Source organism: Carassius auratus, chromosome 46 (genome assembly GCF_003368295.1).
Source record: "Carassius auratus strain Wakin chromosome 46, ASM336829v1, whole genome shotgun sequence".
Lineage (NCBI taxonomy): Eukaryota > Metazoa > Chordata > Actinopteri > Cypriniformes > Cyprinidae > Carassius > Carassius auratus.
Genome location: NC_039288.1, coordinates 3008388 through 3021967, shown reverse-complemented (window position 1 = coordinate 3021967; position 13580 = coordinate 3008388). Strand labels below are relative to the sequence as shown.

The 13580-nt window shown below is 35.1% G+C and overlaps 1 protein-coding gene and 1 long non-coding RNA gene across 4 annotated transcripts in view; one reads left to right on the top strand and one right to left on the bottom strand.

Moving 5' to 3' along the window:
- Window positions 1–13580, bottom strand: part of LOC113063864 (rho GTPase-activating protein 26-like) — an 81713-nt gene that overhangs the window by 64644 nt on the left and 3489 nt on the right. The gene's annotated exons all lie outside the window — the stretch shown is intronic.
- Window positions 346–13395, top strand: LOC113063866 (uncharacterized). Its single transcript, XR_003278748.1, has 4 exons — window positions 346–1331; window positions 4209–4301; window positions 13031–13174; window positions 13293–13395. It is a non-coding gene; the product is annotated as an uncharacterized LOC113063866 (long non-coding RNA).

The following is a 13580-nucleotide window of genomic DNA, read 5'->3' as shown; positions in this document are numbered from 1 at the left end:
ATAGCAAATCCCCTTTATTTACCAAAAATAAAATGTATTTAAATTTCATAAATTAAAAGACCAATTAAATTTGGGTGAAACTTGTTTACTGTTTTTCATAATAATATAACTTGTAGAAAAACTTTAAACACAATTGTAAATAAGTATAAAGAATGGCATTGGTTTTATTTTTAGTGCTAAAAAGTTTTTTTTTTATTAGCATATTTTTGTGTTTTGCTTTGGTACCGAAACTGGTACCGAGAACCATGGATTTTCTGAATACTGAAATTTTGGTTCCGTAACAACACTATCTCAGACTAAATCTAAAATATCTTAAACTGTGTTCCGAAGATAAACGGAGGTCTTATGGGTTTGGAACGACATGAGGGTAAGTTATTAATGACATAATTTTGATTTTGGGTGAACTAACCCTTTAAGGAAATCGGGTCATTTTGACTTCATGTTGTGTTTAACATTTCACTGTGTGTTTACAATGTAATACAAGTAATTGTTTGGCTTGTAACTTTTCTATCATTTGAAAGCAGTGTTTGTGCTAATGATCAGTCGGGCCCATTCTACGGCCGTATAATTGATACAACTGCAAATTAGCCTCTAAAGAGATAATGATATAAAATCCAGATTCAATCAAATCTGGTTCAATATGCACTTTGCTCCTTCAAGCATTGTTTGCATTCCCCAAGCAGAAATGAATCACTCTAATAATTCATGAGCTTGCAGTGCCAAAATGCTAAACGTGCCACGTGTGATGTCTGCAGGAGAAAGGGAGGGCAAAAACAAACAGCACGCGTCCCGAGATGAGTGACTGCTTGCGGAGGCCTTGGGATCTCTGCTTCTGCTCGCTAGGAATAGGATTCTAGGTCAGCAAGGAAATCCCATTATTACGGCAAGCCGTGATGGATAACTTTAACCCTACATGCATGTGCTTTTGCGCTTGCGTGTGTCTGTGTGCTTTTGTGTTATTCGAACACTTGCAGAAAATGTTTGATGGTGTTTGCTAGCACATGTATGCTCGAATAAGTTGCTATTTACTCGGTCAGAACGTGAAAACAACTGCCACCCTTGGTGCTGAATGGGACTGATTGCTAGTCAGTAAGCAGGCGACGGATGATCACTGTTATCTGGACGAGGCAGAAGGGCTGGGGGAGGGTGCCTGTACCTAACAGACACCCCAAAGGAAAAACCTCAACGGCTTGGAGGGTTGCATGAAACCAAAACAAGAGGAATGCAATGAAAGACCTGAAATTCAGTCCCGAGGAAGCTACTTTGAACTTTTGCTGAGCTTCTTGTAGTACAACTACAGTAAAGTATTATCAAAAATAGTAAATAAAATGGTAAAGTATTCAATTCCTTTTCCCAGCTTTCTTTTACTTGCTAGAAATTCTTGGAATTAATCTTAAATTTTCATAAAGACTTCAAAACTTCACTATTCTGAGCTAGTAAGAAATACCTAAGTAACGACACAAAGCAGCAGTTTTTCACATCACTCACATTTTCATTATAAAATTTTAATCTACAGTAGTTTTAATTAAATATGTATCTACATGGAGGACTTAATCTGAAAACCACCCAAAAAAAAATAAATAAAAAAAAATGTGATAAACGGCTGGAATCTGTATTTATTCTTTGTTTTTCTTTCCCAAATATTCTGGCAGATTTCAATGTCAGGGTCATGTTTATTTTCACTATGTGCATGTTCCTGTCTCCTGTGTTTCCTTTCACTTTAGCTCCTGTCTCTGTAGTTTCTAATTCCTCCCTGTTTGGGTAACACTGGTATGAAAGTTTGATTATAAAAGCATATTCGTGGCTATATGATAGTTTGACTATATGAGAGGTTGAATTAATCCTTTTTTATTTTTTTTATTTACTTTTTTTTTGGGGGGGGGGGGGGGCACATTGACAGGACAATACAGCATAGCTCTTTCAGCATTAACCTGAACAGACTTGATTTGTTTCATGTGTTACAGAACAGAAGACTGTCTCTCAGGATGTGACATCAATTTTGATTTTAATTCTGACCTTTTTTATTCCAGAACTGTGTGATATTATGGAGCACCGCACATGGCATGCAGGAAAAATGTTTTAAACATGCACACGATTACTATTTTGTTCCCTCTATGTACTATTTTGTTTACTCAATTTATAAATAGAGAGAATTAATTTGTATATTGTGCGGACAATTTAGCAAATAGAGGAAACTAGTTAGTAAATCAATGGAATTAAATAATAATTGTGTGCACATTTTAGTACATGAGGGAATGAATTAGTAAATTGTGCACACTATTTATTTTTTCTTGCATGTCATGTCATGGGGCTCTGTAAATGTAAATTATGTTCTGTTGCTTACAATTCTAACTTTTGTCATGCAATTTCGAGTTATAAAGTCATAATTGTGAGATAAACTGGCAATTGCACGGAAAAAAAGTCAGAATGAAAAAACAAATCTGAATTGTGAGCATAAAAACGTAAGAATTGCAAGTTTATTTTCACACAATTTTGAGAAAAAAGGTAAAATTGCTAGAAGTAAACTTGCAATTGCAATATTTTAAAAAAGTCTGAATTGTGAAGTAAAAATATGCAATTACCTTTTTTTTGTTCAGTGGTAGAAACAAGCTTCCATACTTTTTAGATTGAATAGCGGAGTCATTTGTTTTGTACTGGCACCAAAACCATGACTAAATAAAGCATTAAAAACTAACGCTACAAGTAAGCTTACGAATCACAACATTATAATGTAGGGGAGAGCAGGGGCGAAAGTACCATTTTTCAGAAAAACATCATTTTAAAAGATAACGTTGTAGACAGAGATATATTTCCGCTGTGGCCAGAAACTCATAAGTGTGGTCTAACAATACCAGGTGGTATTTTGTAGAAATGTAGAAAGACTTCAGTATAATTTCACTATGAACATAAGTTGCACATTGTTACTTTCGACCCCATCGGTTGGGACGAAAGTAACACACAGATGGGTCAAAAGTAACACAACAATATAAGCTAGATTGTTTTCTGTTACTCTTATTTTTATTAAGTAAACCTGACTATGGCCTTGTTAAAATTTAACTGCAAACATATTTAGACCTTTATTTTTGCAAAAAAATATTAAATTACATTTTTATATTTTTATTTTAAATTTAAGTTTCATCAAATGTCTCAAAACCCGACTGTACAAACTTGATTTTTTTCAGTGTATTTTTATAAAACATTTTTTTCATTAGAATTAACAATATAATAATTAAATTATATTAGCATAATATAAATTCCAAACATAATGTAACAGTAGGCCTATTCATGTTTCCATCCAGTTGTCTTTATGCATAAATTGAAAATGTGCATTAAAACAAACACTGCAAATTCATAGGTGGAGGTGTAAAGGCTAAGATATGACTAAAACCTAAACATAACTAAGGTAAATGTGAGGTAGGAGCTGCCCAGATGTTCTTCTATGTCCAGAAACGCCCTCTCATAAACATCCGGATAAAACAATACCTCTGTTTGTCTTTCAGACCCTCACTCAGACATATTCTTTTGGTATAATATGACATTAACATTTTAATAAATGATGCAAGACACAGGAAATTCCGCCAAAGACTCCTGACATTTAAACCTGATTTACTTTTATACTAAAAAACTTTGATAATGCAAACTTTAGGATGTGTTAAAGCACTAAATAACCTGTAGATTGATCATTACTGTGACACATGAAACAAGAAAAACAACACAACTAATTTAAAAAAAATTACCGCTTCAATAATTTACTTTTTCAATTAACAGTTTTACGGACCTAACTGCGGGAAATTATGACAAAATCACGTGATATTTCTCAGCTCTGTGAAGGGTTGCGTGTTGAACATGCTGTCATAGCTTGGCATGCAAATGTAGTAATAGGCTCGGAGAAAATCGCTTTGTTACTTTCGGCCCACGTTACTTTCGACCCCGCTCTCCCCTACAGTATGAAAAACAGATATTAATTTTGAGTTAGAATATAATTAAAGTTAATTATTTATTATCATTATTATTATATTTGGTTTAAAATATTAACTTAAAGTGAGTGTCCAACATCCTGTTACAACACTTCCTTAAGGAAAAAAAAAAAAGCTGGTTGTTGCGGCATGCTACAGTATTTTGGAAGAGTTGAGCTACTGTCATGCTGCTGAACAAATAGCTACTGCAACACCACTGAAACTTCTGCGCGTCGTTTCTTCCCCTTTCAGAGACCACTGAGAACACAGAAATAACCAGAACTTCCCCATTTATAATTATATAGATGTGAACAGCAGTCTCTGACTTCGTGCTAAAGTTCAGAGGTAAGTGGGCTGTTTCTTTTCACTGTTGTGCAGTTGTTGGCGCTCTAGGGTTCTGGGCGAAGGAATAATAGGCCGGAAGACAAATTCACATGCTTCAGGTCACTGGCTCTTTCCTGAGCCTGCCATTGTCACATGAAGAAAATAACGGGGTGCTCACTTTCAAAACTCCCTTTTCAAAAAGCAGTGAACGTTTTAACTTCTAAAATGCTCAGTTCTAAGCCAATTTAGAAAAGAGATACAGCACTGCTTTGGATAACCTGAAAATTCATGACACAATGAATGAAGACAAGCTTTAGTAGGTCAGCTGAGGTCTTCATGGCTCACTGGAGTCTCATGTTGCTTTGGGCAAAGATTGGGCCATAACTAGAAGTTTGATATATGGCAAATCATTGAACCGTTTTAAGATTATTCCATTTACCGGCATCTAATGCTTATTTAAAGTCGTTATCAACACTAATGATTAAAAAACATTGTTTAATTAAAAAAATATCGATTCTTACTGTACAATATAATGTTTACAGTTTTTTTGTGCATAAAATAGTCTTTTTTTTTTCCAACTTCCATAACAAATTCTGTGGCCCTTAGTCTGTTTTTGGCTTCTGTGTGTAATGTTTATATACTGAAAAAGTAACATTGATATTACCTGGTCTTTTTCACATAAAACATTTAACAAAGAATCAGCCTAAATCCATTAATTACCATAATCATAATCATAATAATTGTATGTGTAAAACCAGGTAGAAATATCTCTTTATGGTAACAACTGCCAGTTACCACTTTTTACAGTTTTTCTTCTGTGCCATTAGTGTACGAAATATTGTGTCACTAAATAATGAATGGTTTCAAACAGGTTTCTCTTATTTTCCGAACCCATGCAACTGGCAATATTGCTGTTTGTTTGAAACTTTGTGCAATGCAACAAAAATTCACAATGAAATTTTATAAGGCGAAAATCATATGATCCCATGAAGTTTATAAGGCAATAACACATGGGAGACTGACATTTGTTTGACCGCCGTGTTTAAAGGAAAATTTATATATCAGCACATTCTTCAAATTCTTCTTTTTATACAGTGATTTGGCTTTTGGTTTGTTTTTACTGGGAATTAACTGAGATGAAGCATTTGAGAATGCATCTCGTAAACCGTTTGATAAGGTTAGGCGTCATATGAGGAGCTCGGTCCATACTGAGCTCAGAAATGGTCTTAGATTTCAGCCTTCCAGGCTGCTGAGGTTTTGGATCACGCGCAGGTGCTCCAAAACCAAATCACCAAATCACTCTGTGCTGATCTACAAATCGCTCCCAGATTTTAGTCATGGCTCACTGTTTCTTTCAAAAGCAAAGCACAAAGCTTGAATTTTGAAAATCTCTGCATCCAACAGTTTTCCTTGAACCCCTGGAGGGACTAAAGGGGGTTGTGTGGAGATTAAAAACTGTCAGCAGGGGTTATTTTTGGAGCTGTACGAGAGGGAAATGGCCCAGGAGCTTGCCTTGCGCTCTCCCTCTTATTGCCAGTGTGTTGTGGTTTGTTTGAGTTGGCATATGGAGAGCCAGCAGCAGCAGCCCGGGGCCTCCATCACAGCCCAGAGCCATTATCACAACATGCTCACACTGCCCTGGGCTTGCCTGCCTCCTCCAGAGACCACCAAGATAATGCAGACCTCATCATATGGGGGTGGCACCCATCTGTCATTTATAGCTTTAAATTAGAGTGACATAGATGAGGGGAAATAACATCCAAAAATTCAGAAAGGCATTAGCCGTCTTTCTAAAATAATAAACAAAAATGCCCCATTAAAAAAAAGAAACTAATTAAACTAATCTGGCATAGTCTAAAGTACAATTTAGCATGCTTTCAAAATGAGTACTTGTCATGGAAACAATATATCTTAAAAATATATATCAGTGTGAACTGAATATATTGTCCTTGTTTACTTATTGCTTTCTATTTACAATTAAATGGAAATGTATTAGAGTTTAAATTTAGATTAAATGCAACTTTAGCTGAACTTTTGAATGCTTTTTTCCCTTAAAGTAGGACTTAAGTACATTGTTACATGTGATTTCATAATTACATTTATTGTGTTTGAAATTTTTTAAAGTGAACACTTTAAAGGTCCTATTCTTCGTGATCCCATGTTTTAAACTTTAGTTAGTGTGTAATGTTGTTGTTAGAGTATAAATAATATCTGTAAAATTCTAAAGCTCAAAGTTCAATGTCAAGCAAGATATTTTATTTAACAGAATTCGCCTACAAAAAACGACCCGTTTGGACTACATCCCTCTAGTTCCTGCAGTAATGACGTCACTAAAACAGTTTTTTGACTAACCTCCGCCCACATGAATACACAAAAAGGGGGAAGTGGCCTTGTTGCGCTCCGACGGAGAAGAGGAAGAGTTGCGTTTGTGTTTGTCGCCATGTCGTCGAAACGCTGTTATTTTAATCTCTGAGTCCAATCACCTTTGTTTGGGCTTCCCAGGGACGCTGTACTTGGAGATTAATGGTTACAATTTATGTTTAACTTGGTTCCCGAAAATTATAATCCATATGTAAAACTATGTTTGTGTTCAAAATGTAGAAAAATTTATATAATAAGCGAGTACACCATAAATCCATTTTCCAAACCGTGTTTTTAGCTTGTCCTGAATCACTAGGGTGCACCTATAATAAGTGTTTATATTCGGACTATTTTAGATTGCTTCGGGGATACCGTGGCAGAGTAACCCAGTACCTTTGTGATTCTTCATAGACATAAACAGAGAGAAGTAGTTCCGGCTACAATGTTCTTCAGCAAGACACAAGCAGTTCTGTTTATTAACCGCTAGAGCGTCAAAAGTTACCTACCGCAGCTTTAACCGTAAAAAAAAAAACCCACACACATTTTCATTTACATTAAAAAAACTGTATTTCATTAACTTGCATAATGTTAATATACCAACCTACTGAAGTACTAAAATCAGTTTTGTGCCTTTGTAATACACTGACAACTACCGAAAACCACAAGGTGGTAGGGAGAACGCCACATGATGAATCGAAGCTTATCACAATAGTTTACCACAAGCTGAGCTAAATATTCATATATAGATGTATGGCCTATGTTGTATCCATATCCTGATCCCGTACAAGCATTCTTTTAGTCTGTACAGTTATGACAGTAGCATTGTGGCTCAATGGAATCAGGTATCTGATCTAACGCTGACCCTTGTGACCGCTTGCTGACACAGCGCTTTAGTTAAAACCAAAGGCACGGCCAGTAAAAGTCTGCAAGAGAAGATAAAAGCCAACGACAGACCCTCTGCAGCCCAGTCAATGATTGTACTTAATTATTCAACCATTTCCCTCACAGAATGACCTGCAGTGTGAATTCCTTCCTCAGTCCAGCAAATGATTACATCGCTCACTATAAAATAGGGTTCATTTATATCTGAGACAAGACAATGCTAAAGCGAGACTACAAAGGTTTCAAAGTGTTAAAGGTCTAATAAAAAAAATAAATAGTGTCCTCAACACATTTGTTTTAAGTGTAAATGATGACTTAAGTCTTCAAGTTTCACATAGGACACAAAAGCACCATGAATGTATTATTATACATAGTATTTTCAGTATGAGGGCTTCATTTTTGGTTTGGTTTGGTTTGTTTGGTCACTAACAGCTCCTTCATAATCTCATAATCACATGTCTTGTTAGTCTTCAGAAAACTTGAAATGTTGACTATTTGGTCTTATGGACTAATTTTATGGTGCCTTATTTTCTTTTACCCTTTAGAAAAATAAGTAAACTTAAAATAAGTACACAAGCATAATTGTATGCACTTATGGAAATAATATACTTTGCATGTAATGAATGTAATGTTTTTTGACTCTTGATTTCATGTTATTTACAAATCAATTAAAATATGTATAATAGATTAAATATATATGAAACCCAATTAGTTACACCTACTGGTGCTTTCTGATCCTTAAATAGGACTTAAGTACATTTTTAGTACATATAATTTCATAATTATATTGTCTTTGAAATATCTTTCAAGTGTCCTGTTGAATGTACTGACAACTATTTCATTTCTATCGAAAAGTGATTGTTGTACATTTAAATAGATTTGTAATTACACATTTAATTTATTTCTGCCTTCATTACTGCAATTTAGACTATGGCTAACTGTTTATGTGGCTAATGCTATAAACATTAATATTGCTACAGTATAGTATATTGTAATTATTAATTTTAACAAGTACAAAGACTGCAAAAATAAAGCAGCCAGTAGTTGATCATTGAAACTCTTAAGGGGGGAAATGAAAACTTTCAGGCACCTATAAAAAGTTAAGGAGAATAAACTCCTTGAGAATATTCAACTCAAGACTTCTGGTTTATAAAAGCTAATTAATGATGACGATTTTCGGCAACGCACTGCTTTCCCTAATTAATCATGTTGAAATCTTTCTAAAACAATTCTTCCTAAGATCAGTGGTTTGTATAGTGCAGCTTTAGCGGTCCAGCTAACAATCTTGGACTACTTTTATGTTTAAAGTAATCAAAGTTCAAATGTAAACTAAAGCAGAAACATCAAGCATTCATTCGACAGGTTAATGAGAAGAACGTTGGCAGGCAATTTCAAGTCCCTTCCTCGTCTCTAAGGAGTATTTTGAGTATATTTCAACGAGCCAGACCCTGTGAACACTGGCCCATTGTCGCTGCGCTCCTCTTGGGGACTCACTGCTTCTACACACAGCGAGTCAGGACATGAGAAAGCAGCCCCGGCCCACAATGCTCAGCATTCAAGAAGAGACAGAGATAGTAAAATAATCGAAGGGGACTTTACCCAAAGCCCACACATTTTTTGGCAATGGAAAAGAGAAATTTGGGACAGGGATTTTATAGTAGATTTTGGGACTGATGGGTAAGAAGAAGAATACATATTATCCCAGACAAAAATCCCAGTCACAACACAACGTAATGTTTATCTCTAAATGCATTAAATAAAATTGAAGTTTTCAGAAATTCCAAAGTGTTTTCTGGGATTGTCCGATGGAACAAAACCCAGTGTTTTTAGAAATACTGTCTCATGCCTGTACGCCCACTTCCCATTTGTTCCTGTGCGGCCAACAAGCCAAAGAGAGGTCTTTACTGTATAACAGACAGCAGTGGAGCGCTAAGACAATGTTTGGCACAATGCTGGGGGAAAGTCATTATTAACAACATCTGCCTGACTCTCCTACATGTCAAAAAACACCTGCGTTTTGCTTTCCTCTCCAGATGAGACGGCAAAAACTGAAAAAAATGCTGTAAGTGACATCTGCAGCAAGTCTCGGCAACATGCGAATTAAGCCCAAATGTGACGGGTTGCAATCAGAGCTGCGAGCAAAACCTAGAAGTGCTTTGGTCAATTAAATTTTTGTGCTATGCCTTACTGCAGGTCTACACATAAGCAAACACTTAACCGTTCGGACACTTGTTATGTTACACAGAGCCTGTGGTATAATGATACCATACTATTAGTTAGCGTGGTTCCTAATCGTCATAGAAGTAAGAGATCATTGAATGGAATTATAATATATGCAGCTTGAGGCCAAAACCTGGGTTTGAATTTCCATTGTGTTGCATTGATCACTGATGGAAGCTTATTTTCAACCCTCTTTTGCACAATTTTTAAATTTTATTTTTTTAATGTAAACTTGCTCAGTGGATCACCTGGTACATCACTGCACTTGCGATGTTGAGTCCTGTGAAACAGCAGACACGATAAAAGTGTTTCAAGATTTGTGAAAGCAAATTAAAATTGCATGGTTGCTTCAGAAAAATTCCAGTCTTGGTTAATTTTCCTAAAGGATAAAGACTGTAAATGTAACTTTAAGAGTATTTGACCTTCAGGACAAATGGCTAAAGGTAAGCTTAGCTAACAGATTCAATTCAAGTTTATTTGTATAGCGATTTTCACGATACAAATTGTTGCAAACCAGCTTTACAGAAAATTACGTTTCTACAATATATTTAGCAGTAGTTGTTAAGTTGATGTACATATGGCAGAAATGTACAGTAAAACTCAGTTAATGATGTAATCAGACAGACTATGAACACTATTAACAGCAATGATTATATGTTGCAATCAAACTTGTAGCAAAATTTGGTAGTTTATGTTTTTTCAGGGTTGGCAGATATAGACCGTAAGTCACAAAAAATATTCGACTGCAAGGACATGAGGTGTATAACTGTCTCAAAGATTGAGTCATATACATATGTTTGTTTGTCTGTGAAAGCCAAGTCAAACCAGTCAAAAAGTTCACCTTACTCTCTCTTAAATCTGCAAACGTGACATCAAGATCGTCAACATAACAGTTCTCACTGGGTAAAGCGGATCAGATGTCTAACGAAATGTTAAACATGTTGAATTATGTTAATTCCAGCATGACGCTTCAGTTTTAACGGTCAAAAAATGAGATGTAAGATGTGAGTAAGTAGCTACATTTTATTACTGACTGTGTTACGATTGAAATTTTAAGCATGCTCAGACATGTCATATCCAGGGATGCGAACATCTAAACTGGAGCCGTTTTCAGCATATTCTGCATAAGAATGAATACATAATGTCATGTTAATTTAACGAACTTCGTTACACTTTTCTGATAGCAGTGCATTATATTACATAGTAATCAAATGCATTTGATTTGAAATTCAAACTTTTATTACAGCCACAGTTTAAATGTTTATATTTCAACATCAAATTCTAGCAAAAACATAATTATCCTATATTATATATATATATATATATATATATATATATATATATATATATATATATATATATATATATATATATATATATATATATATATAAAATTAAGATTTACAAACTTAAAATTAAAAGTTGATTCTTAAATCAGTTTGATTAATTAAGTGATCATTAACTAAAATGTATTTTCAAAAAGTCATTTCGGCTAATGCCAAGCTTTTAGTATTACAATAAGCAGTACTAGAATTTAAGAGATTTCTTTTTTTACTTACAGGAATCTCTCGTATTAAGGCTTCATACGTTTCTTTTGGCTCTTTTATTCTGTTAAACTGGCTGAACTGCAGGAATAATTTCCTGTCCCGGTACCGACAGCAGTGAGGATACAGTCATGAAACAATCCAAGAAAACATCTCCTGTGTCCTCTCTCTGCCCTCCAACGCGTTAACGTTTATGGTGCAGCAGGAGAATGTTAAAAGAAGATCAATTTAATGTGTCAGAACTTAAACTGTGGCACACGCACACAAAATTGCACACAAGCTGAGCTAGTTTCCAACCACACATGGCTCCTCAACTCCCGACTGCTGTGGCTCGCTAATTAAAAAGCCCTGTTAAATGAAACAAGCAGCAGCCTCCGAGTCAACACAGGTCATGTCAGGTCAAGTCCACAGACCAAGCCTAAATAAAACTGGAGCTCCTGCATTCATTTACCTTCGCGGGGGTCACAGGTTTAGTGCATCCAAAACTAAAAAAATCTCACTCACTCTCATTTTACTGTAAACCTGTATGGCTTCCATTCTTTCATAAAAAAGAAGATATTTTGAAGAATGTACAAGGTGCTCTTAGTTAGGGTTATAATAAAAAGCATAAGAAGAGTTATAACAAGAGCTACAAAACTCATTAAGTTTAGAAAGATGTAAAATATTATGGTCATGCAGAATAAGGCATTAATATGTGCTTTACTAATAAACAACCAATGCGCTAGTTATATGCATGCAATATGCATAATAATAATCGTGTGTGTGTGTGTGTGTGTGTGTGTGTGTGTGTAAACTATTCCTTTAGGCAGACAAATAAAAGGAAATGTATTCATGTGACACCCACTTGAGGCTGACAGACATGACGAGATTGGTAGCTCAATTTATAGCGTGGAAAGATTGTGACAGATGCTATTAATTCCTGAAGGATGTTTTGGTCAGAGAAGCCACTGAACTAAACAGGAAGTCTTAACCAGTGAGAATGTCTGTGCGAGAGCAATGCCTCAAAAGTGTGGAATGGTCCCTCTTCATGAAACACAGCCCATTAGCTAAAGGCCTCATACTTCACATCATACAACAAAAACAGTTTATCCCAGAGCAGACGGCCTCAAACCACAAACAAGACAATAAATTCCCTCCTCTCCACAAATGTGAGCCTTTGACACTTCAAAGAAACTGTGACCATCAGTTTCTTACTTTCTTTTGCGACACAACACAAAAATAAGTGTAAGCTGAATTCTGTGTCCAGACCTAAACTTTCAGGATTGCTCCTGGTTCAACAGTGAAGCTCTATTAATCACATATTGAATGCTGAAATGAGTCCAGTTCGTTATGCTACAATCTTAAATACAACTAAATCATTTTTTGGACCCACTTTATATTAAGTGGCCTTAACTACTGTGTACTTACATTTTAATTAATAATTTAGTACAATGTACTTATTGTGTACATACATGTTTTTACATTGTACTTATATAAAAAAAACATGTATAAGTACATCTGTACTTAATTTCTGTAATTTCATTTATAATTACACTGTTGACCCTTACTTTGCACCTTAACCCACCCTTAAACTTACCCATACCTCCAACCCTCTCCCTAACCTTACCCCTATCCCACCTCAATAGCAGCAAAAGTGTTTTACAATACAATATGAACACAATAAGTACATTGTACTTATTTTTTTATGTAAGTACATAGTAGTTAAGGCCACCTAATATAAAGTGGGACACATTTTTTCAACAGAACCTAACTCGCATTGAGCTCAGGACAAGAATGAAGCAAGTGAACCACGCTTCCTTTTTCCTGCCTGGAAAAGGGATGTGGAAAACTGTGGGGCTGTACACCTTTTTCCGGATGTACGCAGACTACTGCATGATTGTCTAAAAGGTGATGATAATGATTCCCTCATTTTTTCCCCTTTAATTTTAAACTGTTTTATCATTATTATTATAAATGTGCATAACAATTAAAGTAATCTTTTTTCTTCTTCTTCTTTTTTTCTCAGGATGCATGAAACAATTTTTCAAATTCTGGCTCATATAGGACAAGCCACTAATTATTTTATCAGTATGCTGTGCCCAAGAACAAATAAATGGCCAATATTAAAATCGTACGCTACTTTTTTTTTCTAAATGAATTGAAAATAAAACTAAAATCAGTAGTTTAAATGCTACAAATGAATTTAGGCAACAAAACATAGTGTAAAGTCTGAAAAATGTATATCAATTTGACATTTAACAGTGGTACTAAATCTTTAGGGGTTTTAAAGATTAACTTCATGTGAGTTTAAAAT